Consider the following 26,931-nt stretch of genomic DNA (forward strand, 5'->3'; position numbering starts at 1 on the left):
TAATTTGTAGGAGTTCACAGATTCGGAGTAAGACAGCCTTGTCTCCGAGTAGAAAGAAGACATCCACCTTGTAACATCTGTGGCTTGTGGTTTTATTCTTTTTATAGTGCATTTTTAAGAGCAGAAATTTTTCATTTGTATGTAGTAAAGTTTATCAATGTAGTCTTGTGTGGGCGGGTGGGAAGAAGTCCTTCCCTGCCTCCAGGTCATCAGTACATGTTTTGGTCTCTTCTAAAAGATCAAGTGCTCCTTTTCCCACTTGGGTCTGTCATCAACCTGGGATTGATTCTGTGTGTGGTGTGAGGTAGGGGTTCCAGTTCATGTTTCCCCATACACAATCTAATTTATTGGCCTGTCCTCCTTTCCTTGGAGGACTGTGTGCCGCCTCCTTCATATCCAGGGCTAATTCCTAGGTCAGTGTCTGAGTTTTCTGTTTTGATCCCTGGGTTCCTTTGTCCAGTCTCATACCAGGACCACACTCTCTCAGTCACTACAGCTGCATAATACATTGTAATTATCTGATAGAGTGAAACCCCCACTCAACGTAGTTATTTACGGCGCTAACTCGGAGAAGCAGCTTGTCAAGTTCCATGCAAAGAAAAAAACCTGCTGGGATTTTGATTGCAAGTGCACTGAGTCTACAGATTGCTTTGCAGTGTTGACTTTTTACTAAATGTTCACTTTCTACTTACTGCAGGTGCACACAAGTCCAGTCCGTGTTTGTGTGTGGATTTTAAAGCCAGCGCTCTAAGTGAGCTCTCTCATCCATTACTGCACTTGTATATTCTTTGGGTTTTTTTTTTTTATGTACACAATTATAGCACCTGTGAATAGCTACAGTTTTGTTTCTTCCTTTCAAAAATGTATCATTTTTATTTCTTTTTCCTGTCTTACTGTAATGGCTGAGACCACTAGCAGAGTGTTGACTACAAGGGGTTTGGTCGCTGGCATCCTTGTGGTGTTCTTGACCTCGAACGGAAAGCCCTGGTTGACCATGTGGCGAGTTGTCTGCCATAAGCGGTGCTCATTTTAAAAGCGTTCAGTCTGTATCGCCAAATGACTCCAAAAGTATTGTGCCAGTTTCAACATAACCTTACCAGCACTGGGTATTATCTTTAGAGGTTTTTTGGGAGGGGGAGTTGTTTTTGTTTTGAGATCATTGTTTCTCTGATGAGCCTAAATGGCATCTCACTGTATCTTTTTTAAATTAGCATTTTCCTGATTATGCAAGAGGTGGAACATTGTCCCATATATTCATCAACCACCTGTGTTTTGTCCTGTGCGTCTCTTTTTCTCTCTATTTGTTGACACATTGTTGGTGTTTCCTTAACGAATTTGAATGAGTTCTTTACATAATGAAGATAGGTGTCATTTCCCTGTCATATTTGCTGCAAATATGTTCCCCTGTATGTTATATATCTTTTAATTTTTGTTATTTCTTTCATGTTCCCTTTCCTTATTTTTATATGGTTGAATCTGCCTCTTTTCTTTTACAATTTATTCTATTCCTCCCGAGCTCGGAAAGCTTGTCTCCCTCCTGAGGACTGATAAGTATTGAATTCTGTTTTCATCTAGCTTTTTTTATGGCTTAATATTTCATATTTAACTGTTTACTCCATCTGGAATTTGTGGGGCTGTGGGGTGTGAAGCTAGGAGTTAATTGCTGCTTGCAGTTTACCAGGGGAAGGGGCCTCATTTGCACTTCCAAGTCTCAGGGCTCAGCTTCCCCACATCTAGGCTGAGTGGGAAGAGATTAAAGGGAGGAGGGAAGTAGAGCTGTGTGCAGCCAGCACTGGGATCGTGGAGCTGTAATTACCTTCGGGACAGTCCTGTTAGCTGCCTCTGCCTGACTTTAAGTCAGAAGCAGAGAGCTGTTAGCCCAGTTTAGCGATATCCTCGGGCAAGTCTCTTAATGTAATTGGGACTCAGTTTCCTCATCTGCAAAGTGAGGACACTAGTGACACCCGTCAAGCTGGGAGTATATGTGTCAGGGCACATCCTGCAGAAGGCAAGAGGTCAGGTAGAGCTGGCCTGCATCCTGGCTCATCTGTGTGACCCTGGGCAAGTGACGTCACTTCTCTCTGAGCCTCAGTTTCTCCATCTGGAAACCAGGAAGGATAATACTGTAGTTCCTCCCTTGTGGGGCTTTGGGGGCATGTGTGTGGTTCTTAGTCCTCCAGCCGGCCGGGCACTGCGCGGTTATTGTCTTTGCTGTCCCGATCATTATTCAGGAGAAGGTGGGGAGCATCTCTGTGGGGAGGGGGTTTCCTGTGTGGCCTCTGGGTAGGGCCCTGGCCCAGCTGTGATGGGGATGACGGGAGAGCCAGGAGAGGAATGGCATGGCACGTCGGGTCCCCTCCTTCTGCAGCTCTGAGGGGGTGGGGGCATGCCCCCCCCTTCCCCTCCACACTCCCCCAGCTGTGGGGGGATGGGTATGCAGAGCCCAGTCTCTTGCTTCCCGATCCAGACAGAAGGACCAGCATTGGCCTGCAGAACGCCGGCAGCACGCACACAGCACCCGTCGTACACACTCAGTCACACGCGCACAGATAGCCACGTGCATGTATCACAGACAGAGACACGCAAGACCGGACACACACACTCAGATACACAGACACATACACAGAAACGCAGGCACAGCTGGACCCACACCTATTGTCACGCACACGTAGACTCATGGGTCAGAAACACACGTGCTCTAATACAGAGGTGCAGAGACAGTGTGCCCAGCACACGTGCACGCACGCACACACGTGCACACACACGCACACCAGGCACGCGTCTGACTGGCAGAGCTGCGCTCCGGGTCACAGCTGGTTTTCAGCTCTCCTGCTCCCATCGTGCCTCACCCTCACCCCTGCAGACCAGGGCCTCCTGGGGCAGCTCCCACACCTGTCAGCCCTCACCTGCTGCCCTGCACTATTGGCCTCGCTCCTCCTCTCTGGCACATCAGGCTTTGAGGTGAAGCTGATGGCCCTCTCCCCTCCCGTCCCCTGCCCCCCTCCCCTCCTCCCTCCTTCCCTCTTTCACTTTGTTGGAGACAGCCGCTGCAGGGGTGGGACCTGGAGCAGGGCCAGGCCACAGAGCTTGTGGGAAGAGCCCCACATACCTTATGCACCCCAGGGGCAACGAGAGCCCACCCAGCTCCCTCCGTGTGGGTGGAGCTAGGTCACTGGGGGTAGAAGTGAGCTCAGAGTGTGTTGTGGGGTACCCATGCCTCCAGGCTGCCCCAGGGACGGCTCATTCACCATAGCAGCCTGGGAGGGATCTGTTTGGGATTCTGAGCAAGACCAGAAAAGACCTGGGGCAGCTCGGCTTGCCTGCCCAGACTTCCTCACTTGCTCCACGGATCCCCTCTAAGTCTGAGGATTCTCCCCCCTGCCCCCCTCCCAGCATTCCACCTCCAAGGGGTCAGTGAAAGCACCCAGCGCAAAATAGGGGCCTAACCAACGCTGCTGAATGGTAGGCAGGGGACTTGAGCGGGTGTATCCTGATGGCTGAGGGCCTACGTGCCCCTGGCCGCGGGCTCTGCCTGCCCTCCAAGGCTCAGGGTCCTCTCAGGCCTGCTGGAGTTCTTGGCCTGAGCGAGGGCAGCCCTGCCTGTCCCACAGGGTGCTGGGGAGGTGACATTGGACTTGGGCCACAAATGATAAGGATCCAGCTGTGGGTAGATCTGGGAGGAAGCCTTCCAGGCAAAGGGATACCTGTGCAAAGGTCCTGAGGTGGCCACATGCTGGAGGAGGAGGAGGGATGTGTTGGAGAAAGAGAAAGGCAGGGGAGTGGTCACAGAACAGAGCTTGGAGGAGGGAATGGCACAGCCTGAGGTTGGCAGGTAGGGCGGGGGCCCCAGCAGAGCTCCAGGGCACCCAGCAGCACCCTCATTTCCCAGGTGGGGGCCTGGCGGCTCAGAGGAGAGGCCAGGCCAGGTAGCAGGGAATGTCTGACCTGAGGACTGGCATCTTCTTGCTCCCTGGGGTCCTCCCCTGCCCGGCCTCGGTGGGTGGTGGGTGGGCAGGATGGAGACTGAGGGGACCCCGCGGGTGGGGCAGGCACAGCTGCAGGGAGGCCAAGCTGCTGGCATCAGCATGAGCCCCTCCTTCTTACCTCGCTAAACAATCATTGCACAAAATATGCAAATGGTATAATTACTGTTATTTGTTTTGCTGATATAAGTGTTTGAAATGCAAATGTCAAGTTTGGGCGCATTCATTTTCCCCACCCCTCACCCTGACGTTTGCAAGTCTACGTTCAGCCCTGGAAGGAGGAGGAGGATTTGGGGCACCCCTCCCATCTCCTCCACCACCGGAGCCCATTGCTCCCCACAGCTGCTGTCTCCGTAGCCTGAGGGGCACCCGGGATGGTGGGGGGCGCCGGGCCCCCTCTCCAGCGGTGCACGGGGATGCGTTAGAAGGGTGAACTTACAACCCCCTTCCTTCCTTGCGGTGTGATCTGGGACCAGTTTTACTTGGCCTCAGGGAACCTCGGTTTACATGTCTGTGTAATGGGCTCCACCAGTCTCAGGCTGTGGTGTGTCTGGCCCCATTGCTCTCTGGCCCGGAGGCAGTTCTATCGTTGGGTTTGGGCCTCAGTTTCCCATCTGTAAAATCCTGCAGGGGTGTGTTCCCAACTATCACATGGGGACTTAGGGCTCCTGGATGGCTTTTTGGGGTCCTAGTGCACCCCCAGATTTCATACACAAGATGTATGTGTGCATTTTCCAGGGTGGGTCCTCACCTTTGACCCTCTGGCCCAGGTGGTCTCTGAGGTTTCAGGTCTCCCAGGCCTGTGGGTGCAGACAAGCCTGGGCTGTGACCCACTGGGCGGTGCCCACCATAATCCCCAGTTCGACAGAGGGGAAACTGAGGCATGGCCTGCTGGGGCTTGTCGCGGTCTCACCCGTTGAGCGTGTTGCTCGGATGCCAGCTCTGTCTGGTGCCTGGTTCCTTTCTGGCTGCTCCCTGCACCACGAGGCCAGAGCAGGCCAGCTCTCCCCCTTTCTGGTCTTCTGCAAGCTGCTGCACCGGGAACCCCCCCCCCAGTCTGCCTGCACCTCACAGCCCCCCAGGGCCAGGGAGGCCTGGTGTGTCAGATCACCAGCTTCACCCGAACCCCACCTGCCACAGATCCCCTGTTATCGATGACATGCTGGGACCCCTGCATTTCCAACAGCATTGCAGGCGCTGTCTTAAAGCTCTCTGACCAGCTCGGTTCCAGGAAGAGCTCAGCCCCAGAGAGGAGAGAGGCTTCCTGCCAGGCCCTGCGGGTCGACGGGAGCTCAGGGCTTATGCCAGGGACAGCACTGGGAGATGCCCCGGGGTTGGCCAATGAGGGCCAGGAGAGGTGTGACGGGGGGGGGGGCAGGTGGGTTGGAGGGGCCTCTGGCCCCCAGTGCTGGGTTAACACTCAGGTCCAGCCAGAGCCGACTTGTGGGATGACTGTAAGGAGAGTGAGGGTGTGCGTGTGTGCAAAGGTGTGCGTGTGCACGTGTGTGAGCAAGCGCGTGTGATCCGTGGGCCTGCGGGAGGTGCTCGTGGACAGTGAAAGAGCCCGGTTTCTGCTCACACGCATGGTGCCCTGGGCTCATGTTCCACCGTTGCACAGCTTTGCCTTGAAGTCTACGCGTGGCTGAGAAACCCGCGTCCCGGCCCTGCTGGTGGCCTGCGGAGATGGCAGCCACGCCCTGTGTTCTGGAGCAGTTTCCCTTGTGGTAACTTGGGATTCTCCGCGGAGTGGGGCTGGGCATATAGTCAGCGCTCAGGAAACTCGCGTTCCTGGCTCACTCCGTGAGGCGTGGGTCCCTGCAGCAGCTGGGCCGGCCATTCGCAGGCTCCCAGGACCCCGGAGAGGAGAGCAGGCCCTGGCCGGGTGGGCAGCGGGGGGAGGGCATTCCAGGTGGGCGACCCGTGTGGGCAGAGGCCCGGGGGCAGGAAGGAAGAGGCATCCGGAAGCCTCCCCCCCCCACCCCCCGCCCCCGGGTCCGCGGGCACGGAGCCTCTGAGCTCTCTTTCTATCCCAATTACCTTTTCCCAGACAGGTTTGGCCTTATTAGCATATTCAAATGCAGCCCATTATTATTTCAATTAGCTGTTAGGTAATTAGCTCTAATTGACGAGCATTCCCCCCACCTCCCCACGTATTTTTTGGTTATTTACATCTGCTTCTAAGCCACAATTTCAGGTAATTACGTGCCACTCACTCAGCCTTTTGCGCGCGCGCGCACACACACACGCACTTCTCACACCGCGGGTTCCTTCGTGCCTTTCAATTCCCGCTCCCGGCCCAGGGGCCTGGGAGATTCTGGGAGGGGTTTGCACAGCTGGGGCAAGGGGGCCCCTCTGGCTCCTGCCCAGGCCCTCCTGAGGGTCACCACGCGGCCTGTAGGGCCTTGAGGTGCATGGCCTTGCTCCCAGAGTCCCCTTGTCCCAAAGGTGCCGCCGCCTCTGGCCCCTCCTCCCCCCTTCCAGTGGAGCTGTCCCTGAGTTGGTGGCCTCCTGGCAGCAGGCTTTGTCCTAACGCTGTGTCTTTGCTGTGTGGCCAGGGAGCAGACACCGTTCTCAGCCTCCGCTTCCCTGTCTATGAAATGGGGATCCCGTGCGTGCGTGGGACAGAGGGTGAGCGAGGTCGTGCATCCAGGTCCTTGGGGAGCAGTCCTTGCATGGGAGGGAAGGGAGCGGTGAGTGGTCCAGCCTCGTGGGCAGGTGGGGGAACCAGTCATGGGCTGACTTGCCAGCCCAGTGGGGCTTTGGCTTCCTGGCTGGTGCCCTCCCACGTCGGTGGCCTGGTCCTCGCCCTCTGCTCCCCAGCAAGGACACTCTTGAGGTGGAGGGGGGCCTGCAGGGAGAGGCCTTGCCCAGGGTTTTTGCTTAGCCCACCTCCATTGAGGTGGGGGTCAGGGAATCAGAGCCAGTCCCCACCCCCCCAACACTTGGGCTGCAGCAGTTGGGGGGGGGCGAGCTGGAAATGGCAGCTGTGACCACCCCCCCCCCATCACCAGCCCATCTCTGGGCGGGCTCCTCTCCCTGCCCTCTGCCCTCACTGGCACGTGCCTTGTCGTGCATTGTGGAAGTTGACTCGTGCACGGAACACACGGGATGGATGTCGTCGTGGCTCCGGCCGACAGGATCTTCTGCAAGCTACGATGGCTCCCTGCTCCCTTCTCACCAGCGTCCTGTTCTGTCTCCATGCAGGGGCAGCTGCCTGGGTGACGTGTGTCCACTTGGCCTGCACCCCTGCTGTTCCTCTGGGTCCTGGAACGAGGCGAAGACGTGTATGAGCCCCGCACGGAGGCGTCCGCCAGCCTGTACTGCTCCGGCGTGCTGGTCCTGACCCGAAGGTAAGGGGCGCTCTGGCCCATTGGATGCGCTCAGCACGGGGCGGGGGGGGGGCAGTCCTGACCGCCTGTGTGCTGGGGTCACCACGCAGGCCTGGAGGGAGGCGGGGTCAGGTTCGGCGGGCGGAGGAGCGGGCCGCCCTGGCGTGTGACCAGGGCATTGGGGGCTCTGGCGTCCTGCCCGGCTGAGTCGGGGTGCCGTGTGGTTTCGTCTTCGCCGCCTCTCGGATCGGGGCATGGTGCCGAGAGCTTACGCTCGTGGTGTAACCGTGTGTACGTGTGTTAACACGGACTCACACCGTGTATTTGAAAACCAGGGCGTTAAATGGACAAAGGGACCCAGTGTGCTGAGTCGGGCGCCTCGGTGAGGAAGGGGTGTCAAGGTACTGCGGCTGTCCTCGCACCCGGCGGCCTGTGTCCACTGGGGGTCACTTCCCTCAGCGCTGCCCTGAGTCGCAGGGGCCCCTCCTGCTGTCGGAGGGTCCTTCACGCAGGTCTGGGACAGACGGACTGTTTGCAAACCCGGCTGGAGCGCAGGTGCTCTTCCCCAGGGGTGGCCCATCGGACGGAGCCGGCCTGTCCCATCTCGCGTGACACGGTGACTGGACATGCGGGTTTTAGGGATTGAATGCTTGCAGTAGTACATGGCTTGCCTGCCACACGCGGCCATCGTGCTGGGGATACTTACGGTCTTCCGACTCGGCCGGAGCACGAGAGCGAGCATTCGGGAACATGGGGCGCTGTCCCTCGTTACGGGGAGGAGCGTAGTCTCCTTCCAGAACTTTCAAACGCATGCCTTCTTCTGGTGGGGGTCAGACGGCTCCCAGCCACCTCCAGGGCTTTCGCGTGAGGCTTCCAGGAGCTTCCGTGGAGGAGAGTCCCGAGGATGGGGGAGAGCCCACCGTGAGAAGGGCAGGCATTCTGCGCAGAGGGACCGGTGTGGGAAGGAGAGCCGAGGTGGGACGAGCTTACTGAGTGTGAGGTTCAGGGCAAGCACGGGGTGGCTGGAACCAGTGGGTGCAGGGACCGTGGGGTTGGAGGGCGGAGCGGGGCCAGGTCACTGTTCCTTCAGATGCGCACTTGCCAGATCCTGGACACTGTGGTGCCGGAGACTACGTCCCTCTAGGAGCGCCAAGTCTAGGAGGAGGGAGGGGTGTGAGCATGTGGGGCTCATTCCATTCGACGGCTCTGTCCCTTCGGTGGACATCAAGAAAGTCTGGGGTGAAGGGCTAGGGTCTGACCCCATCCCTACCACTCATTTCACGGGGCAGTGAACAGCACCTGCCCCTCCATAGGCCTCAGTTTCTCCGTCTGGAACATGAGGGTGTCCCCAAGGACCGTCCTGAAGGATGTCCTCTGAGAGTTGCTGAGAGGGCAGTGTTGGGTGGCCTGGGGTCGGGGTCAGCTCTGACCATGCCGGTACACAGAGACCCGCACAGCACTGGCGGGGGGCCACCACGGGCCGACAGCACCCCTCAGAGACTCAGGGCTGCAGTGGAGTGCGGGCATTCAGGGCTGGGCTGGGTGGACTTGGTGGGGCTGACCCCAGGCCACCAGCAGAGCAGGACTTTGGTCGAGACTCCTGGCGACAGCCCTGTGCCTTCCCAGCTCTGTGCATTTGCCTAGAGCCCTCTCTCCCCCCAGTCTGCCTGCCCTTGGGGTGACGTTGGTATCCCACAGACCCCATTCTGATGATTTTTGGATGTCACCTACCACCTCTGACCTCCTGCTTCTTATCTGTAAAGTGGAGTAGTCTCTCCCAGAAGGCAAGCATTCAGTGGGACGTGCAAGTTGCTTGGCATACAGTAGGCACTCAAGAAACACTCGCGGGTGTTGCCTCCCTTTCTGAACACGAGACGGCAGAGTGTCTGGGACGTGACCTCAGAGCAATGTTCGTCCTTTCCCTCCTTCGTGGCTGGCACTCGGGCTTCCCTGAACCGGTTGCAGGTCCCTGCGGCCCAGTGGGGACCCCCGCGGGCCTCAGCGGCCCCCGCCGTCCCCAGACCCATCCATCTGCATCCTGTCTCTCCTCCCACCCCCCCCGGGCTGCGTGTTCCGCCCTGTCAGAGCCTGGCAGGTGGCAGACGCTGAGTGCGTGTGTGCCGAGTGAATGGAGGGATGTTCCCCGGCCTGGCCCACCTAGGAGGCAGGTGGCCGACCAGATGGCCCGAGGCTCCTGCAGGGTCTGGCAGAGGAGCGCGGACACCGCACGGTGGTTCGGGGACATGGGTGCTGGGCGCATTGTTCCCACGATCCCTCACAGACCGAACGTTTCCGTCATGCAGGGAGCTGAACTTTCTCCGGTCTATTCCTGCCTCCCTCCTCCTCCGTTTCCTGGTCCTGAGGCCTCGTCCCTGGAAGTTGATTTTACTGAAGCAGTGACTAAGAGGCTCGAAGGAAGCTTCTGTGTGTTCTGATGACCCCGGGTGACCTGCTGGCCCCGGCCCAGCCCTTGGCCCACCCTGCGTGCAGCACCAGGGACAGCCATGGCCAGCCGCGCCCTGGGCCTATGGGCGCCATGGCCGGCATGCTGGGGCGATGGGGGTCTGGGGGTTGGCGGAGCTACAGCCCAGCCTCCTCTGTGAGACCCCCGCCCCCAGCCTCGGTCTTCTCGGGGAAGCAGGGGTGATGCTTTCCCCAGCAGGGGCTGGCATGACCTGTGGGTGACTTGCCCAAGGCCACCTACCTTCCCTCCTGCACGTGCGCCCCTCCCCCAGCCGCCCCTCCCCTCCCCCAGCTCTCCAAGAGCAGAGTTATTTATCTGCCCGACAGTGACAGGCAGCAGCGGCTGGAGTTAGAGCTGCTGTCCGGAGTTCAGCTGGCGGCTGCACAGCAAACAGCCCGAGCTAATTAGCAAAAGGTCACTCCAGCTGCTGGAGCCCCCCGCTTTTGAAGTCAGGCCTCACAAGCCGGGCTGGAAGGAACCCGCGACTTTGAGTTAGTGGCTTGGTTACCAGGACAGCTTCAAACCCCTGCCCACGGCTCATCGCCTGATTGTCCAGCCCCTGACTCCGAGGCTTCACCTAAAGACTCCCGGCGCCAGGGGTCCAGCCGTCCACCCCCTGCCCCGGGCTGGACGGTCCACAGGGACTCAGCCCCCAGCTGGCATCGGAGGGCGGGCCTCCCCCGCAGGACCCAGGGGCAGACTGTCCCCAGCGGTGCAAGCGTGGGGCTGGGCAGGAGCCACCCACGTGCCCCCATGTTCCCTCTGACTGTGTTCCTACCGTTTTCCTTTAAGTAAATTCACTTTTAAAAAACTTAAATACATTTATTTAAAAGGGAAGTTTTATGGCACTACTACAAATGGAAAACAAGCCTCCTTCGCCATAAATAGAATTCATAATCATAAAAATAAATTCAGTGGAAACAAAACAACGTTATTGAATTCTAGTTGGATGCCGTAGCCCAGGGGCGGCTCGGAGCCCAAGGCCTGCTGTTGCTTTATTAAAAAGGGAGAAGAGCAAGTGTGCAGAGGTGTTCAGACTTACCAACCCCAATCTGAGACTTTCTTTTTGATGTAATCGGAAGCACTGAAAAGAATTAAATTGAAGCTAACTTTCTAATAAAAGTATCAGCATTATTTTCTGCTGCATCAGCCAGGGATTCAGTTTGACTGCAGGAGACGAAGACCCTGTCTTGTGATTGAGCCCCACCTGGGGGTTCATTTTTCTCATGGAAATAGGGTGGCTGTGGGGGAGGCGCACAGCCTGAGGAAGTTCTCTGTCATCTGGACTCCACACAGGCTTCCTCTCTGACGTTCTTAGCGTTTGTCCTCATGGCCTCGAGATGGCAGTGGCCCCTCCGGCCATTGTATCTGCATCCCAGGCAGGAAGAGCGGAGGTGAAGAGAAAGGACTATGGGGCTAAGTCGGTTCCCTGGTATCAGGAGGATCACAGCGGGCGCTGGAGCCTGTGCTCTCACCCACTACCGTCCACTGCTGCCTCACGAATGGTTCTCACTGAGTAGTTCACCTGTTTGCTGCGTATTTACGTGGTGCCTGGTGTTTTCCAGGCAGTAGACCCCGGCCATGAGGTCACGTGCTGGCATCTGTGGGAGGAGTCACGACCACCCCAGGACACCTTCCTGGGTCCTCCCCTTCCCCCACACCTGGCTCCTGCGGCCCACAGTGGGCCCAGCTCAAGGTGGACCCTGACTTGGCCCCACTTGCCCTCCCCGAAGACCCAGGCCGCCCTCATCACCTGTGGTGCGGGGGCGGGGTTTGCAGGAGGGGGTCCAGGTTCAAGCTGCCGCCTCTGAGCCACCCCCTTCCCTCCCCCACAGCTCTCTTGGGGCCCTGTGGCCCCTCTCCAGCATCCCTGAAGCCCCTCCTTGGTGGGCAGGCGGGCCGGCTGCAGGGCTGCGTTTCTGCTGCTATAGGTCTTAATTTGTTTTCTTGTTTCCCTGTGGAATGTGTATCCCGCGGTTCCTGGCCCTAATTAGCAGGAGGAGGGGGCGGGCCCTGGGGTGCCTCCTGCCTCTGGCTCGCAGGCCCTGGGGACCCCTTCTCTGTCGGTGCAGGGCTCCTGGCTCATGCGTCGGGCCCCACTCGGCCCCTCCTTGCCACAGGCTTTGCCTTTCAGCCTGAGCTGCTTCTCGCCTCCTCCCGTCATAGACCTTGCTCTGCCTCTAGCCTCTCACCCCTCTTTTTGCCATAGTGCAGGGGACCCACTAGAGACCCCAGGTTTAAATCTGGGTTCCACTGCTAACCAGCTGTGCAATCGGGCAAGTCACTTAACCTGTGTTCTTTGTGTGACGGGGACAACAGCAGCTGCTCGTGGGCTCTCTGGTCAAGTGAATGAGAGGCACCACACCTGCGCCTCTCCCGTCCTCCCCTCTCCCACCTCCGGCTTCAGGGATGCCCATATTCTGCACATGTGTGTGTAAGCATCTCTGCACATATCTCCCCATGACCTGGGGTGCCACCGTGCGTGGTGTTGTCCTGCCCTGCCCACCCCTCTCCTCTGCACACTCAACCCCAGTGACAGCCGCCTGGCTCCCCAGCCCCACCCCGTGAACCCTGAATCCAGCAGTGGAAGTGGGTCAGGGGGTGTGCGGAGATGGGGAGGGCCGGTGGGGAGGCCAGGTGATGGGGGAAGAGGGGAGCAGGGCGAGGGGAGCAGTTTGGAGCAGGCCAGTGATGGAAGGGGAGGGGAGCTGGGGGGGGGAGAGGCTTGGAGCAGGCTGGTGATGGGAGGGGAGCTGGGGTGGGGGAGAGGCTTGGAGCAGGCCGGTGAGGGGAGGGGAGCTGGATGGGGGGAGAGGCTTGGAACCGGTGGGGAGGAAAGGAGCAGACAGGGCTGTTTTTCGCAGTAATGATTTGATACGGAGGGACATGGCCCAGAGCTCGGGAGAGGCTTCTCTGCCAGGATGGCGGGAGGGTGCAGGGGGGCAGGGGGAGGACTCCCTTGCTGAGCGCCTACTCTGCGCGGGCCTCCGTCCTGGTCCAGAAGAGCCTGTAGAACTGGGCCTTCTGGTCCAAGGACCTGGAGTGACCGCCTCCGGGTCTGCAGGTGGAGAGAGGTCACGACTCTTGTCCACGGCGCGTGCCCGGGGGTCCGACTGACCCGCGCTCATCTTGTGGCAGTGTCCCTGCTCTCTGATGGAGGGGAGGGTACGTGGAGCCGCCCGCACGGACTTGGCCTCGCTCGGCCCAAGCTGCTTTGGGCTGGCCCTCGCCCCGGACACACGGACGTCCCCAGCCTGGCCGCTTGGCGCTGGGCCCTGAAATGCGGTGTGCACGTCGGCAGGCGGCTCTTCCACACCTGCCAGAGGATGCTCTGAGACTCCTGAGCAGGGCAGGTGGAGTCAGAGCCTGTGCTGAACTCCTACTGTGTGCTCCCTGCAGAGGGGGGATGCAGGGGAGTGGGGGCGCCCCCACAAGCCAGTGCTGGCTGGGGCTGCGGCTCACATGGGTGCTGACTCTCCCAGATGGGACTGTGAATGCACGCGGGGCTCGGAGCAGTGGGGCTTCCCGCGGGGGCGAAGAGGAGCACCCCCCCTTCCCCATCTTGTCCGTTTCTGGGTGGGGACGCCGACGGCCCAGGACACAGCCCCCACCTCCTTGACAGCAGGGCCTTGGCTATGTTTTCATTTCTCCTCCCAAGCATCTCAGCCTTTCCGAGCCTGGGTTTGAGCATTTCTGCCCTTCCCCCCATTTTTGCCTCCAAGAGCTTCTAGGGCTGGCCCAGAGCTGTCCAGGGTCCCGACCACCTGCGGAATGCTGCCTGCCCCTCCTCTCCACACCCGGGGGCTGTGCTCCCCGCCAGCAGCACCAGCTCTAGGTCAGACAGCCCTGACCCCCTCTAGTGCCTCCTCCTGCATCCAGGGTCCAGTTTGGACACATACGTCCAGGAAGATGCCCACCGCTCTGAGACGGCTGCCTTCCCCGAGACCCGCGAGCCCTGGCTCTGTCTGCTCTCCACCCTCCATGTGTGGCCTAGGGCAGGTCCCCCTGCACCCATCCCACGTGAGTGCTTTCGGAGCCCTTCGCAGCCAGGTTGTGTGTGTCGTGGCTGGTGTCAGCACAGTGGACACCCACCTGCTACCCACGAGAACACGTCGTGATCCCAGCCCACGTGTGTGATGGGCCACAAGCATGACAGCTCCCATTATTCCGGAGGGTCACAGACCACACCATCTATCTTGAAACAGCCCCTTCTCTGTGCTCCTCCTACCTCCAGACACACTTCCTCTTGCGTGCTCCCTTAAGTTGGTGCCCCTACAATTCTGCCCCTCCTCATGCTGCATCCCTTGTTCTGCCCTGGGGTAAGCCATGTCCCCACGCAGGCAGTGCCCGGGCCTCTGCCCAGCGTCCTTGGGGACACACGCACCCCAGATGTGGCATGGCTCTGACCACGCCGACCCATCGGTGCCCCCACCCTTGCTTTTGCCACACTGTCTCTCTGCTGCTCCCAACCCCCACGGAGGGCAGAGCCAGCCCACCCACTGCCCCACTGACGTCCGCAGCCTTCCCGTCACCACCATCCACGTCCTCCTGCGTGCATCCTCTCTCCCTCTGACTCTCGTTGGAGAAGGACGCAGACGGAAGAGCGCACACAGCAGGAGCTCAGTCAGATTCTTACGACCTGGTTACACCCACGTCCCCAGCTCCTGACCCACTGGCAGGGTGTCCGCGGCTCCCCAGAGGCCGCCTCAAGGCCCCTTCCCTGTCGATCCCCCTAGGGGCGACCATCAGCCTCCCACCCATATCGTGTTGCCCGTTTTGGAACGTTGCGAGAACGGTCTGCGCAGCACCCTTGGTGGCCTCCGTCTGCGTTCCTGCGTCAGGACGGTGTGTGCGTCTTTATCTGCTGTCACAGCTGCACCACTGATGCTACCTGTCCGCTCGTGGACGGGCGTCTGGGTAATGTCCGGTTCGGGGCCATCCCGAGGGGAGCTGCAGTGACCGCTCTGGACTTTCTGTGCACGCTTGCGTGTGCTTTCTTGGGTTATCTCTTTCTCGGCTCGACCCATGTCCCTCCCTTGCCCGTCTGGTCTCCTGCCACCTCTCCCTCGGACTGTGGGAGCTTCTGCTCAATTCCCTGCACACCCACTGTTGTCCTGCAACAGTCCATTCTCCATCAACAGCCAGAGTCGTCATACCGCCTCTGTACTAACCTTCAGTGGCTCCCTGTTGCCCTCGAGATAACGTCCTGTCTCTGGCAAGGACTTGGGGGAGATCAAGGCTCCCAGCAGCCCTGAGGGTCTTTTCACCGCCACCCTCCAGGTTCCAGCTCTCCTGGCCTCCTTGGCCCTCCCATGTCCTCTCTCCCCCTTTGCCCACCAGGTGCCTTTGTAGGGTTGGTCTCTCTCTGTTCAAGTCTCTGCAGAAATGTCACCTCTCTGGTGGGGGGGGGCCCTCCTGGACCCACTAGACCAGGCTGAGTCCCGGCTCACCCATGGTCACACCACACTCGTACTGGTTGAAGTTGGGGCTTCCCCTCCACGGTGCGTTAGCCCTGAGTCTGGCCCGTGGCAGGGACCCGCGCGCAGGGTGTGGGTTTCATGGGTAGGGCAGAGCTGCAGTCCCCACAGTGTAGCTGTGCAATCGGGAGCCACCAAGCGGTGTGCTCAGGGTCACCCAGCGGGTTAGCAGAATGAGGGGCTGCTGACACGGGGCCTGTGAGGACGCGGTCTTCCCAGAGCAGTTGGCACGTCCACGGAGTTGGCTTGGGAACCAAGGACACGGCAGGTCCCAGAGGACTCGCCTCAGACAGTGGAGGGACGGGCACTGTGGTCGGGCAAGGAGCAGATACCTGGGGAGTCCTGTGGCTCCTGCCACCTGGCCCCGTGGGGCCCTGGGCACCCCTGCCCCTCCCTGCGTGCCCTGGGCTCCTCTTTCCCAGCCCAGCTGAGAGCATCCCAGCACGCTCTCCCTTGTGAGCCTGTCTCCTTTTCAACCCCACACTGCACCTGCTGTCCTCACCAGGAGGAAGCCCGCATCTGCGAACCCTGGCCCGGCCTGGCCAGAGCCTCTACCCATCATCTCTGTTGGGAAGAAGGCGGCGGGACCAAGCAGGGGGCCAAGTTCTGCAGCTTGGTCTGTGGGCTTCCTCCTCCTGCCTTTCATTTCCCCAGAGGCCTTGCGGCTTACGTCAAGCCCCTTGTCCATGCTGGGGTGGGGGAGGCCTGTCCAGCCTCCAGAGGCGGCAGCGGGCCCAGTCCCCAGCCTGCTTTGGCCCCCTGCAGGCGCAGCTGAGAGGTCCCTGGGGGGCCGAGCCCTCAGGTTAGTGGTGTGAAGGAGCGGGAAGCCGTTTCCAGCAACCCGGCCCTACCGGGGTAGGGGCAGGTGGTAGACCAGATGGCCCTTTGTCCCAGCCACATGTGGTGGGACTGTGGCAGCTTGGGGCTGTGGCCCCAAGGCCCTCAAGGCCCCTTCCTCGTGGGCCCTTGAGACCACCTCTCCCTTCCCGGGGCCAGATCCCCTCCTCCCCTGAGCCTCCCTTCCCCGTCTCTGTACTTGGGTGTCTCTTCCACGGAATCAGCTGGTATAGTCTTTTTGATTTTATAATGTGAATGTTGCCTCGCTGTTCTGGGAATTAGCCGCGGCTAACTACTGAGTTCGCCTAGCCGCACTTCCTCACGTGGCACTGGGGCCATCCCCATCTGCTCTCCCAGGCCCGGGTCCCAGCCTGGCCACTGACCTGCGCCTGTTTTCTCGTCGACAGGGTGAGGACCAGCGTATGAGTCTCTGCCCCTTCGCGATGCTGCGTGTGTGAGAGCATTTATATAAAAGAGTGTCGGCACCTGTAAAGTCAGACCTCCGACGGCAGGTAGCTGGTGTTATCGTAACTGACTCCAGGCCTGCGGGGTCGCTGCTGGCCTCCCACCAGGAAGCGGAGACACGGACTTAGCAACCTGCCCAAAGCCGTCACTGGACAGGTGTCTGTCTGCAAGCCCAAGGTCTCAACCCCTCTGCTCCAGCGCCCGGAGGGTAATGGAGGGACAGGCAGAAGGGAAGGAAGCAGCCTCAGGGGCAGCCACTCAGCCTCCTCCTGCCCCCCACCCCGGGCTTCAGCACAGCCTCAGGGTCCTTGGGCTGGGGCACGGGGAGCCCTCTGGAGAGGGGTCAGGAGAACAAGGCCCTTGTTCTGGTTGTGCCGCCGTCTTGCTGTGTGACCCGGGGAAAATGCCTTTCCTTCTCTGGGCCTGAGTGCAAGGTCTCATAAGGCAGAGACCAAAGGTGGGAGGTCCTCTTGATGTGGTTCCTCGGGCGCCTGGAGGTGTAGCCAGCCCCGTCTGTGCCTGCCTGGCCCGGGCCTGGTGCCGGGCACCCAGGTGCTTTCAATGCTGTCCACCAGATGACGAGAGGCTAGAGCGACGGGGCCGCCGATCAGCTTGCCCGTTTGCTGGGCGCCCAGTTACACACCAGCCAAGTTCCGTCCGTCAAACCGTTCCTCAGCGCTTGGTCAGAGCCAGGTGGGGCTCGGGGTCAAGGGGGGCACTGTGAGGGAGGGACTGACCCCAGACACCGCGGGTCAGCGTTAGTGCTCTGACGACCAGGACAGGGGAAGCCCGTGACCCGGGGCAGCCCTGGAACAGAAATGAGAAGGTCTGTCTCCCCTTCATCTAGACTCCCCTGTGACCCTCAGGCCGTTCCTTCCTCTCTAGTCCTTAGTGCTCCCATCTGTGCGAAGGGGGCCATGCACGACTCGCCAAAGACCCTGGGCCCGCAGCTTCAGGGACTGGCACCCCCACCCCCTATCCTGTGCTCAGCCTGGTTGGGGGCTGAGCTGGTCGGGGCCTGGGGAGCCTGGGCCCGGTCCTCAGGGCCAGAGACAACAAAGCATGATACAGAACCCATGTCCCAGCCAGGGCAGAGGGCACGGGCCACAAGCTAGACACCTGGGATGCACCCTAAACCTATCGAATCAGGAGTAGAGGCAGGTCCTGGAAGTCTCTGGAAGGCTCACAAGTGATGCTGAGAGTTCTCCTGGTTTTAGGAGCCCCCTACTGGGGGCAGTGCCCTCTCTGACATCCGGCTTCTCCTTGCACACCTCTGGTGAGAGGGAGCTCAGTCACACACAGCAGCCTGTTCCTTACCAAAACATTTAAAAATGTATTATAAAATATTTAAGATGGCTCAAATATTTAAGAAATTTCTAATAAATTTTTCACTAATTATGAAATATTTAATAGAGCTAAAGGTATGAAGAATAACACCGTGAATACCTGAATGCTGTTCTCTCCAGCTTAATATTAATCCTCATACACTGCCCGTGACCTAGGGAAGCCCCAAAAGGGGGCGAGAGGGCTTGTGTTCAAGTGCTCCCCGCCCAGAGCCTCCCGCGTGCCCCTCTCAGACCGCCCTGCCCCTCCACCTTTCTAAAGTTTTCATTGTGGTAAAACACACAGGAGTTTGGCTCGCGGGCTCCGTGCGTCTCACCTTTGCACGATGCCACCCAGGTGTTCCCAGCAAGGCCGCGTGTTTTGTACCTTCACGGGCAGGCTCGGAGAACTCTCTGGGAGGGTGGAAGTGTCCACCCGCCGGGCCTGGGGGAGCCTGCTCTGCAGGGGTGGGTGCACCAAGGTCCCGCCCCTCAGCCAGACACCCCACTCCCTCCGCCTTTCCTCGGACCACACCAGCTCGCTCACTCACCTTCAGATGCACCTGCCTGGACCCGGGCTGCGGGGCCAAGCTGCCTGGGTTTCCGTCCTGCCCCACGACTAAGCTGCTGTGGAAACTCAGCCGAGTTCATTAACAACTCCATTCCTCTTCTGTAAATGGGGAATAGGAGTACCTGCGTCATGGGATCAGTCCAGGTACGAAATAGGTTGATAGGAGAGAGCCTGGCTCCTAGGAGGTGCTGTGGGAGTGTGGGCTCTGGTTACCTTCCTTCAAGTCTGAGGCCAGACCCTCTGAACACAGGCCAAGCTTTGTTGTGTAGAGCTGGATTATCACCTCCTCGATTCTCCCTGCTATATCTCTGTTAATTTAGCCAGTTACCTTCTCCGGTGGCCACATTTACTGGTCCAACCGGCTCTCGCCTTTTTCTTTTCCCTGTGGGTGATATGGAGCCAGGCTTCTCTGCTGATGCCTTCCCGGCATGCTTTCTGCCCTGTTTGTGGTGGTGGCTGTGACCCATTATTCCAGCTGGAGGGAGTACTTGGCTCTGGGTCCTGGTCCCCTTCCTGCAGGCTCTCAGAGTTCATCCAGGCTGCTGCTCACACCGGGGAGGAGAGAGCCCGGAGAGCACCCCAGACAGTCCTGTGGGTGTGTTCTGCGCCCCCGTCCGTGCCCATGGTCCCTCTGCCACTGAGGCACTGTTCTGCCTTGTGCGTGCCTGATAACCAGCTGTAGCCCCTGAGGGAGGCCCGGCCCCCACGAATGTCAGACTGTCCTCTAGGAGCCTTCGGGGATGAGGAAGTTGGGGCAGGTGCCCCTGGCCTCCCAGCACCCGCCGGGCAGCCCCAGGAACAGGTGGTGACCCCTGGGGTCACATCCCAGAGAGAGGCTGCCTTCCCTGAAGTCCCAGTGCCCCCCCCTCCTGGGGCACCGGGCAACACGGCGGAGAGGTGCAGCCGGGAGGGAAGCAGCTCCCTCCGCACACAGCGGCGAGGCCGGTGGCCGGTACTGTCTCAGGTGACAGACGGACGGCTGACAGACGGAGGCCCAGAGCGAGGTGGGCTGGCAGGCAGTGAGGGGGAGGAGGCGGTGTGAACCGCAGCGGTAATGTGCTCGCGATGAAGGATAGACTCGCGGAGGGGAGCGCGTCCTCACACCCCACTTGGGTGCTTTCCAGCGTTGTCAATTACGCCGAGAATTGAATGTCCTCCAGCTGCTCCGGCGGTCGGACTCCTGCCCGCCGTGAGACAATAATTAGACACTCGTGTGTGCGGTGCGGGTGTGCGCGCCTGAAGCATGGGGAGGGGTGGGGGCCCACGGCCGCGGGGTCGCACTCCGGGGACACGCACGCACAGTCACACTCAGACCCTTCCTCCCGCGGGTCTCTCCCAGACCCCACCCCGAAGCTGCCCCGGGAGGGGGACCCAGCCGATGGTCTCTGCGGTGCCGCCTTCTCAGCCAGAGGGTGGCCAACCCCCTGCCCACAATGCTTCCGGCTTCCAGGCTTTACTCACCTTGGCCCTTTGAAGCCTCCATGAGAGGCTCTATTTATAACAGCCGGCATATGGACCACGCCGGATTTCTTGCTCAGACATATGCTGGGAGGCACAGCACAGCCAGACGCAGCTGCAGCCCCCCTCCCCAGCCACACACACAGAGGAAGGTTCGCCCAGAGCTGCCCCGGCCCTGCACGGTGGTTCCCAGCACCCCTGGATCTCAGGGACTTGGGGGGGGCTGCAGGAGAAGGGACCCTGCCATTCGAGGGGATCTGCAGTCACGTCTAGCCCAGCGGCTGCCCAGGGAGGGTCCCCGAGCACCTCTTCTCCCAATCCCTGCAGAATACAGACCAGTGTGTGGGTGGGGGATAGCGTCCAGGGGAACGGAGCCTGTGTCCCCCACCAGAGGAGGGGGCAGGCCACCAGTGCAGGCTCGGGGGAACCATGGGCCCGGCCAGGTGCCCCCTCCTCAGGGGACATGGGACATGTTCTGCACGTTCTTACAACACGTCTGTGTCCCTCTGTGGGTCCAAGGCTGCCCGGCTGGCTCCCCTGCTCCTGATGGGACTTCCTTTCATGTCCTCATTCAGCTGGCTGACTCTAGCCCCTTCCTCAGTCCCATCTGGCGGGGGTATGGGGGCTCCGGCCATGCCCATGAGGATTCATTCTCAACCCCTTGCACCCGTGAGCTCCGCTATTTGCAGAGCAGGGAGAGGAGAGGGGTCCGGCTGGGTCCTCCCCACCCTTGGCTGTCTGGAGGGGGCCCCACCCTTTTCCAGTATCTGCTTGGGGCCAGGAAACCAGTGGAAATGGAGCCAGATCCAGATCCCAGTGCCCTGACCCCTGGCTGGCCCCCCAGTGGCCTCCACTTCCCCCCCGCCAGCCCGATGTTGGGGGACAGGCTTTGGTAGGCTCCGTGGCCCCTGCCCCTGAGCCCTGGCACCACACTGGCCCCGCCCCAACCCCCAGAGCGCCTCGGTGACTAAGAGCAGAGCAGCCCCTCCCAGATCAATCCCGTTCCTGGTCTTGCAGCTATAATTAATGTTTGCTGTGTCATTAGATTGATTTTTTATGGACTCTGAGAGCTGGCGGGGCAAGCAGAGGGGCTGCTATGGGCTGACTGCAGCCCAACCCCCTGGGAAAGATGCCACCCCAACGCTCAGGCTCCCCAGGCCTGGCTGCACCTCCCAGACTTCGCTTCTACTCTTCCCCGTCGCTCTGTCCCCAAATCCTGGCGACAGCCGGAGCCTCACATGGCCCCGGTGGGTGCGGCATGGCGCACACAGAACGTGTGTGTCTTGTGCAGGCCCCTTGGTGAGCCTATGGGGTCAGCGGATTGTTTTCACGTCCCAGAGGAGAGGAGATGCAGGCCGAGAAAGTCTAAGCAATTTGGTGGCGGATGGTTCACACCCCATGAGCCCCGCCTCTGGGAAGGCCTGCTGCATGGGGTCCTGGCCGTTCACAGACCCTGCTGCGTTTACTCGTGATGGCCCCATTTGTATGAAGGTAAACTGAGTCTCAGAAGTGAGGGCAGCTGCATACTCCCGCTGGCCCGGATAGCAGCAGGGCCCGAGTCACACATGGGTCAGAGCCCCCCTTGTCCAGGCTGCTGCCCAGGGGAGTGGGCGCGGACTGGCCTTCCCTGACCCGCACACCACAGGCACCCTCCTCCTGCACCGGCGGTCTCACAGATCCCGGCGCCCCCGGAGGCTGAGGGCAAGGAGCTCCTTGTGACAGGCAGGGAAGGCGAGGCACGGGGGACGCAGGGCTCACCCCGTCGTGGTCCTGCTCCCGCTCACCTCACGCTTGGCATCACGTCGGTTATCCGTTGCCATGTAACAGACCATCCCGAGCCACATGTCTTTGCGGAGCAGGCAGCCAAGGAGGGTTCAGCCGTGTGGCTCGCCTTCACGCCCAGTCAGGCGCTCTCCCTACAGGCCCCTGACAGCCTCCCACGCGCCTCCAGCTTCTCCGGCAGGTGGTGTCCGGGACGTGGCTTTTGTCCGTGGTGGCTGCGTCTGCAAGTTGGTGGCCGAGGGCCGTGCCCAGGACACACAGGCTTCACTTCTGCCAGCGCTGGCGGCCAGCGTGGTGTCAGGACCACCTGGATTCGAGGGGTACAGAGACAGACACACGTCCTGTGCAGGGGGAGGTCAGGGTCCCGGCACGGAGACTGGACGGTGAGACGGTGCCATATTTCGAGGGCGCCCTTCCTGCCATGGCTGCTGCCTCAAGCCCCTCGCTTCTGCGGGAATTCTGTTCTCTTCAGAGTGGTCGTTCTGAGAGGGTCCAAGCTTTCGCCCCTTTTGTATTCCCTGTGCCCTTGCTGCCCTACGTGATGTCCATCCGTCCACGCGTGGGTGCAAGGAATGTAGACCAGGAGGCCCCGCAGGGGTGGTCTCGGGGGCAGGGTGGTCTCAGAATCCTAACCTGGAGGCCAGCATGGAACCCACGAAACAAGATGCCCTCCAGGCTGGCGTATGCTTTCCCAGCAGATTTCTCTGCCGTTCACCCCACCTTGAGCCAACCCTGAATCGTGAAACTCTGGAATGCACAAGAGACATTCCTTGACAAAGTGGTTCGTGGCGTTTGCCCACACAGCTTCCGGGAGCACGTCCGCCGCGGAGGGACCCCGAGATCACAGACCTGGGAGTCTCGCCTGAGCTGGCAGCCACCGTCTGCAGGAAACCACTCTGGGGAGAGGGGGTGAGAACAGCCCCAAACCCCAGATTGCAAACACCGTACAGAAGTGAGACCTCACACGGATCTCATCCCTGAGGACTGGATGAGAAATCCTCTGGGAGACACAAACCGATCCAATTCCACACAATGTTAGATCACCTGCCTTGAGTATGTGGGATTTAGCAGAAGAATTCAGAGATGGCTTAATAGTGGGGAAATCCATTAATTTAATATATGGCATCAACAGGTTGGCCGCGGGGCCGTGTTGGTAAATGACGAGAAGCATCTGACAAAATCTAGTGCTAGTTTCTGATCTGAAAGGAACAGCTAAGAATGGAACTGGGGATAGTTTCTCCACACGGGAAAGAAATAGTGTCTCAACTCCACAACCAGGATTGTGCTCAATGATGAGATATTTCACGATTCCCGTTCAAAAACTTCTATTAAAAAAAACCCAACAGTGCCCTTTATCATTGTCCGGAAATTCTGGATATAGCAATAAGACATGAAACAGAATTTAATGGGATGTCTCTAGCAAAGAATCGTAATTATTTGCCGGCAACCTGATTGGAAACCTCAGGAAACCAAGAGAACCAGTGAAGTGATAATTTGAGAACTCAGCGAAGGAACCGGGCTGGATATAAAACAAACGTACACAAATCAATAATTCTCATCTGTACCAGCAACAGCCAGTCGGAAAACATAATGAGATAAATGGTCCCCGCTCACAGTGGCAACAACAGAAAAATCCCATGGGATTCCCGGGAATACATTTACAAGAAAAATTTGAGATCATTATGAAGAACTCCGGGGGAGTTTCCTGGGAGACCAGAGAGAAAGCGGGCGTAGTGGGACAGGCCGTGCCGGAATATTGCAATCCTGAAGATTCTTCCAAAATTAATTTGTAGGCTCCGTGCGGTCTCATCTGCGCCTTGGCGGCATGTTTTGAAGAGATGTATCAAGTCGCTTGGAAGACGCACGCCGAGCCAAGGTTCTGGAAAAGGAACAGTGAGAAGGGGTGTCTTTCGTCCTCCATACAGAAGCTCGTTGCAGGGTTCCAGGGATATAAGCCGGGCTGTTTAGGAGTCACGAGAGGGCGAGAGGCCATCGATGAAACAGCACGGTCCCCAGAGGTGTCTGTACACGTGCAACCGCGTGCCACCCAGCGAGGTGTGCGACGGAGAGGGGGTCCACGAGTAATGGCAGCAGGACAGCAGGTATACGTGGAGACCCTCCCAGGGAAGTCACGACACGTGGCTGCCCTCCTTTACGGGTGATCTCCACGGGCTCGGTCCCCGTGCACTCTGTACTCCGTGCCTGGGAAGGACGCAGAAGATCCAGCCCTCCGTGCCAGGCTCCTTCCGCCCACGGTCTGACGGATGGGGCGGGATGCACGGGGGCACAGCCGGGCTGCCTTGGGCTCACAAGGGGAGACCCCAGCCCCTCTCAGGAGTCCAAACAGAGAGCACTGTGGTGGGAGAGGTTATGTCCCAGGCAGGGAAACAGCAGCTTAGAGAAAATGGAAGAGAAGCAGGTTGACCTCTGCCCTACAGGGCAAGGCAGGGGTGGAGAGAGGCAGGCCGGCAGGGACATGGGCTCTCTTGAGGGCACTGGGGAGCCATGTGGGGTTGCAGGGGGAGGACAGGCTTGACCAGACGTGCCGTGGGAAGCACGCTCCAGTCGGGGTGGGCGATGGCACATTGCAAATTGACCGGGGGAACGGATGATGCGCTATGTGGTGTCAGGACGATTTGTTGCCTGTTGTGGGAGGGGTCGATTTTACTCCTTTACACCAGTGAAATACCTTCCAGGCGGGTCGAAAGTTAAATGTAGGAATTCAGACCATAAAGATGTGAGCAGACGGAGGTGATGTCTGCTCTTAGGATGGCACAGAGTTCCCCAGGCTGCCAAGCAGCGACGCCGTGTGTGTGTGTGTGTGTGTGTGTGTGTGTGTGTGTATTCCGTGACAAATTAAAAACGAGAGTGTGTGGGCCCAGGCCTGCCCCTCCAGAAGCCTCTTTCCCAGGACGTGAGCCTGAGGCCCCAGGGGGCACCGGGGCTGCAGGGAAGGGGTTATTGTTCTCAGAGCGCCCTAGCCAGGGGAGCACCGGCACCAGCCTCCTGACAGGTGTCCACGGGGCATGGTGGGCTTGCGAGGGCGCCGTGAGGGAGGAGGTGGCTTCTGGAGGGACAGGGCCTGTGGTACCGGCCGCGGCCATGAGAGTAACAGATCCCCTGGGATGTATAGAAGCCCGCGGGAGCGCCGGGCAGGCTGGGTTTCGTCAGAAGCCCTGGTGTTGATCCGGTCACATAGGGGAGAGAGCCCCATTTCCAGTGAGGAGACACCCTGGCTGCCGAGGGACCGTGCTGGCTGTACCTCCCCTGATCTTGGACCCTCGCCAGAGCGGCCGACTGCCCACCAGCGTGGCGACCTCCGAGGCACAGCCGGTGGCCTGGTCAGCCCGGGGACAGGATGTGTCCTGGCTCCGTCCCAGCCCGTGTGGCATCACTGACGCTTCTTAGACTGGACTTGGCTTCGTACCTGGTTTCCCTCATTTATTTAATGTTAGAGGGGCTAACTGCTCACTTATAACTTCTGCTCGAAAACCATGCCGCAGATCTTCAATACGACTCTTAGTGGCCAGGAAATGTGCTCCGAGAAAATCGTCATAGCAACGGGGACTCGAGGCAGGACCTGACGGGTGAGCGGGGTGGGCAGCAGTCACCACGTCTGGGTGCGTGGCTCCGGCTGGTGGAGCGCGGGGATAGGGAGCTGTGTCCCCTGAGGCCCTCCTGGCGTTGTGTGTGGAGGTCCTGCCTTCCGCCGGAGCTGGGAACAGGGACGGAATCCCCGGGCTCAGAAAGGGCTTCCAGAGTTCAGGGCTCCTGGGGGTTTAGGTTTGACTGGGAAGAGCAGAACCAGCAAATCTCCAAGTTCACGCTCAGTCTGGCCATCCCTCAGAACAACTGGAGAGATTCAGGTCAGACTAAAGATAGAACTTCCTGGCTTCCAGGGTTAGGAGGGTGTGATGGGGAAGAGTGCCAGGTGTCCCTTGGACACCCAGACCCTCGCCTGGAGTCCGCGACATGCTTCCCGATGGCGGGGGGTGGGGGAGAGGGTGGCGTTCCTGGAGAGGGTCATGCGTCGCCGTCCGGCCTCCCTGGAGGCCGGCCAGCCACCCCTCTCCTGGTCCCTGCCAGCTCCCGAGCAGGAGACCATCGCAAAGTGACTTCTCCCTCCAACAGTGCTGTACATCATGGTTTTTAATTTAAAAAGATGCCCAGTGGAAGCATAACAGACCATTAAATGTTTGGATCCCTAATTAACTCCAGAGCAGCTGGGAGCTGCGGGGCCCGGCGGGAGAGGGATAGGGTGAGCCCGGCGTCGTTGCGGGGGGCAGGACGCCAGCCCCCAGCCCTGTCACAGCCCTGCCCGCTGTGTCTGTGGCTCCGGGAACCTCAGCCCACCTTCCCGGGCCGGGCAGGAGCTGGGGATGGTGCACACAGCCCTGGGCCGCAGCTCCTTTCCAGCTGTGGGGTTTCCTCCAGCACCTCCGGGGTGGGGCCAGAACCGGCATTGTTACCGGGCAGCGTGGCAGAGGCTGGTGCTATGTTCCACGGCCCTCGCCCAAGCCCGGCCTGGGCTTGCTGGCTTGCCCTCGTTCGTGCAGCCTGTTTCTCTCTCCGTCTTCCTGGGGGTGATGCTGGTACCTGCCTCCCCGGGCATCAGGGAAGGGCCTCACATACAAGAGATACTCGCCGAATGCGGGGTCCTGGAGGCAATGAGGGGCCACCACTTGGCTGCCCATCCCAGGCTCTGGCCAGGCAGACTGCGGCTCAGGGCTCCCGTGGACCCCCCGAGGTCACTGGGCAGGTGAGTTGGGCACTCGGCACTCTCCCCAGGCCCTATCTGTCCGCCTCCCCCAGCGCCCTCTGCACCCTTGTGGGGTGGAGGGCATGGGGCAGGTGACGGTCTCGCTACCTTATGCCTCCCAGCCTGCCTCCCAGAGGACGAGGCCAGGACCAGCGGAGGTCGGGGGCTTGCCAGACTGACCCTGTGGCCAAGTCGTGAGGATCTAGGCCTGCCGAGTCAGCACTGCTGGGCTGCCGACCTTAGGAGCCCGTGGCAGCCTCCGTGAATAAATATGGTGTGGGAACAGGGAGGGCAGGTTCAAGGTGGGTGATGAGTCGGGGGACAGTGTTCATGGGGCCCTGGTGCTGGGGACAGCAGAGCGGGTGGCTTGCTGGAGTCAAGAAACCCACAGGGCCCATCTTGCTGGCCTGCTCAGTCCACCCCCACGGCCTTGAATGTGCATTCCCTCCCCATCCACCTGAGGTCAGGGGTCTGCCAGAGGAGG

At 59.9% G+C, this 26,931-nt stretch overlaps 1 protein-coding gene across 1 annotated transcript in view; it reads left to right on the forward strand.

Moving 5' to 3' along the window:
* Positions 1-26,931, forward strand: part of ELFN1 (extracellular leucine rich repeat and fibronectin type III domain containing 1) — a 65,016-nt gene that overhangs the window by 26,996 nt on the left and 11,089 nt on the right. Inside the window, exon 2 of the mRNA XM_034669695.1 lies at positions 7,188-7,333. The gene's annotated coding sequence lies outside the window, so the exon portion shown is untranslated. The remainder of the gene's footprint in view (positions 1-7,187; positions 7,334-26,931) is intronic.

The sequence above is a fragment of the Ailuropoda melanoleuca genome, chromosome 10 (genome assembly GCF_002007445.2).
Source record: "Ailuropoda melanoleuca isolate Jingjing chromosome 10, ASM200744v2, whole genome shotgun sequence".
In the NCBI taxonomy this organism is placed as follows: domain Eukaryota; kingdom Metazoa; phylum Chordata; class Mammalia; order Carnivora; family Ursidae; genus Ailuropoda; species Ailuropoda melanoleuca.